This window comes from Melanotaenia boesemani, chromosome 11, assembly GCF_017639745.1.
Source record: "Melanotaenia boesemani isolate fMelBoe1 chromosome 11, fMelBoe1.pri, whole genome shotgun sequence".
In the NCBI taxonomy this organism is placed as follows: Eukaryota; Metazoa; Chordata; class Actinopteri; order Atheriniformes; family Melanotaeniidae; genus Melanotaenia; species Melanotaenia boesemani.
This window is the reverse complement of record NC_055692.1, coordinates 9,223,387-9,227,738: the sequence shown is the minus strand read 5'-3', so window position 1 is coordinate 9,227,738 and position 4,352 is coordinate 9,223,387.

The following is a 4,352-nucleotide window of genomic DNA, read 5'->3' as shown; positions in this document are numbered from 1 at the left end:
GCTTGAATCCATAACAGTATAACTCCATAATAGTATAGTATAACTTTAGGAACTCCCCAATTAAGATCAAATTTAGTTGAAATGAGTGTGTTTGCATCCAGCAAAAGAATTATATCATTCAATAACCTGGCCTGGCTTGTCCAGAGAGATCATGCAGCTTGAACAAGACTTGCTTGGCCGTCCATTTGGCATGTCTACCATAGTTCAAAACAAATCCTGCTTTTTATATTAACCTTATCCAACCAAGTGCAAAAGGAAAAACATTTAAACATTTTCATCTGCGAGTGAATCCAGTGGCGTCAGGTGCAGCAATGACTATTCTACCATCTATCAAACAAAGATGGTGCTGCGGTTTTAAATCTCACAGGGTTCTTACTTCACACACAAAGTTGCTTGTCCATTCAGAGTCACCATAGTAAAAATGGTGGCACAACTATGGCAAATGCCATGTATGTGGACCCACAACAAAGAGATGTAAATGTCTCATTCTAAGAGGACAAAAACATAACGACTATTTTAGTAACATGATTATATATATCAATAGACAGTTTTAAATTATATATTAAAATTTTATCTCTATGACCTTTGATTTCACATAATGTACCTTTAACACCTTAAACAAATTTGGATTCAGTATGTGCTGCAGATTCAGAAAGGACATTTCTTACGTTTAACAATATAAATCAGCAATGAAGGGCTGTGCTAAGATCTTAAATCAAACCCTTTACAGTAAATGTGTTATTTCTTATTTATTTTAACTTTCCAAGTGATAGTGAAGCTGCCCTGAAAAGTGCCTAGGTATCGCTCCATCATAGTTTATCTTTAGTCTGTTAAACAAAGCTTCCTCTCCACAGCAGCTCCAGTCTCTTGTGGAACATTCAAAAGCATATTTTGTATTATGCAGTAGCAACACTGTAAAATGCATCAGACAACAGATTGGTCACACATGAGTTTGTATTTTATAAAATGTAGGGGGAAAAAAAAGTCATATTTTAGTTTTTTCAATAAGGCCACCTTTTGCCTCAATAACAGCTTTACACACTCCTGGCATTCTCTCAACCAGCTTCATGAGGAAATCACCTGGAATGGTTTTCCAACAGTCTTGAAGGAGTTCCCACATATGTTGAGCATTTGTTGGCTGTTTTTCATGTAATCTGCGTTGCAGCTCTTCCCAAACCATCTCAACTGGGTTTAGGTCAGGGGATTGTGGAGGCCAGGTCATCTGAAACAGCACTCCTTCAGTTTCCTTTTCTGTTAAGAAATCCTTACATAGCCTAAAGGTGTTTTCTGGGTCATTGTCCTGTTGTAAAACAAATGAAGGTCCCACTAATTGCAAACCAGATGGGATGACATGCTGCTGCATAATGTTGTGGCAGCGATCCTGATCAAATGTGCCTTCAATTTTGATTAGATCACCAACAGAGCCCCCAGCAAAGCATCCCCACAACATCACACTTCCCACCTCATGCTCCTTAATGGGAAGCTCACATGCAGATACAGTCTGTTCACCTTTCTTGCGTTTCAGAAAGAAATGCCCATTAGCAAAAAAAATTTCAAATTTGGTTTTACTGGACCAAAGTACAGATTTCCACTGGTCTGGTGTCCATTCCTGGTATTTCTTTGCCCAGGCAATTCTCTTTCTCTTATTTGCTTCTCTCACTGGAGGTTTCTTTGCAGCACTTTGACTAGAAAGACCTGATTCACGCAGTCTCCTCCGAACAGTTGATACTGAGACATGTCTGCAACTTGAACTCTTTGAGGCGTTCATGTAGATTCTAATCTGAGGTGCTGTTAAGTTGCGATTTTTAAGGCTGGCATCTCTAATGAATTTATCCTCAGCAGCAGAGGTAAGTCTTGGTCTCCCTGTCCTAGGGCGGTCCTCAAAAGATCCAGTTTCATCACAACGTTTGATGGTTTTTGCAACTGCACTTGATGACACATTCAAAGCTCTTGCAATTTGACGGATTGACTGTCCTGAATTTCTTAAAGTAATAATGGACTGTCTTTTTTCTTTACTTAGATTAGCAGTTTTTGACATAATGTGAATCACTCCAATTACAGGTGTGAAGTTTAGAGAGAGGAATACAAGAAATATTCCGTTATAGTCCTATTCCTGCTCTTCATGTGCAGATTGGGCCTGGGGTAGACAGAGACAGAGAGCTTCAATACATTAACAGTACAGATGTTAAAATCTGCTCTGGAGACATTTACATCAGGTCTGTGCATACGTGAAAATGGGCGTAATTATGCACGATCTCTGGAAAATAGTCACAGGAAAAATAACACAGTTAAACATTAAATAAAACGGTCACCTTAGCATAAATTAGCTTTTAACCATTAGCATGAGTAACAACAAATTGTTGGCGTCAGTGTAATAAGGCATGCTGTTTGAAACAATAAATAATTGCATTACACAGTGAACACTGATCGTAAACGCGGCTAAAACATGACTTGTAGTTATTCAAAGTACTTACAGCCACTGGAGCAGACAGTGCCGACTTGAATAAAAACAGTGTCAGCTGAAGGACCCCAATCCATAAGTCGTCTTGCTCAATGCCTGTATGCCGTTTTTTTTTAATTTTTTTTTTTTTATGTCTACTGCCACCTTATTGGAATTTGATACGGTTGTACTTACTGTAAACTTATATTAGTGAGGAATGTTTGCTCAATTATTTCTCCCCTTTAATAAGTGTGTAGTACATTATGGGAAAGCCTGATTAGTCACTTCATAATGAGGTTTAACTTTTAAGGATGTTGCTCTGTAGAATGAGTAACACAGTTAAATGTGTGGTAGTGTTTTAAAGGTTCAGAGATTTCAAAGGTTTTTATGTTTTACTCCTACATGCCAAAAATATGCAGAGAACGAGATTTATTACCCGATACCTGGTGGCTCCACAAGATAAGCCAAAGGAGAAAAAGCACTACTATAATTAAATAAATGAATCACTTAAAACAAAGTGTCCAGTTAATAAAATAAAGTATATTAAGTTAAAACATAGTGTCAGTTAAAAGATTTGCAGTGTTTGTTTAACTTTAGCTGGGAGGTTCTGACCTTGGCACTCTTCAGTCTCCTGCCTGAGGGCAAAGGGGTGAACAGTCCATGAGAAAGGTCACGGAAGCCCTGCTCCAGCAGCAGTTAGTGTAGATGGCCTCAATGGACAGAAAGCTATCTGTTGTAACAAGTCGCTGTAGTGCTTTCTTGTCCAGTGCTTTGCAGCTGCTATATCACACTGAGATGGACTGTGTTAGGATGCTCTCCAGCCCACACCTGTAGAAGGAGCTGAGGGCTGGAAGGCCAAGTCCAGTAGCCTTGAGCTTCCTCGGGAAATAGAGATGTTAGTGTGCCTTTTTCACTATGCTGGTGATGTTGATGGTCCAGGTGAGACTGCCTGAGATGTACAAGCCCAAGCACCTGTAGCTGGACACTGCCTGAACTGTTGTGCCCCCCAGAAATGTGCCAAAATCCTCTGGTCAACTGGTATTATTAAGGGGGATAAATAACCAACTAAATGTTTTCCAAAGTTTAGATAGAGGGGGTGATTTATGGGATTTCCATATGATAGCTATAGTAGCTAAATAAGTCTGTTGGAGAATAAGCTCTGCTGTCTCTATAATGCATCCTGGAGGATGTAGGATACAGTAAATTGTCCATGATGGAGAATGGTTTGTCCAGAGACCTACTGGTGCCCACTTACTCCTGAATCTTAGTAGTTGGAGCCTTTCTGTGTGCAGTTTGTCTGATCTCTTTGTGTGTGGGTTTTCTCCAGCTTCATCGTACATTCCATAACTTTATAGAAGCACAAACATAGAGATTAATTAATTAAAAAATGTTACACCGCAGCATTTCTAAGTCAGCCTTTGCTCAGAGCATGAGAATAGGAAATCAAACACATCTCATTGACAGATATTTATCCAGTAGGTGGCAGTAGAACACATGAAGTTGTGTACTATGGGATTCCATATTGTGGGCAAAAGGGATATTTTTTAAACCAATTATTATTCTATTTTAAAGAATGCCATGAGGACAAAAGTTTACATTTAGTCAGAAGAAAATGTTTCTAAACAGGTTTATTATATTTAGATTTACTGTACATTTTATAGGATGGTCTACTAATTTGCTGTTAGGGTACCTGCTGTTAGGTGTAAAGATAATAATAATAATAATAAAAATAATAATATATTTTAATCTGATTTTAATTTTAAATACAACATATCATACAATGACACTATTTATTTTATTTATTTATTTATTTAGTTAGTTAGTTAGTTAGTTAGTTAGTTAGTTAGTTAGTTAGTTAGTTAGTTCGATCACATGATCGTGTCGTGTCCAACGTCATCACCCTTCACGGAAG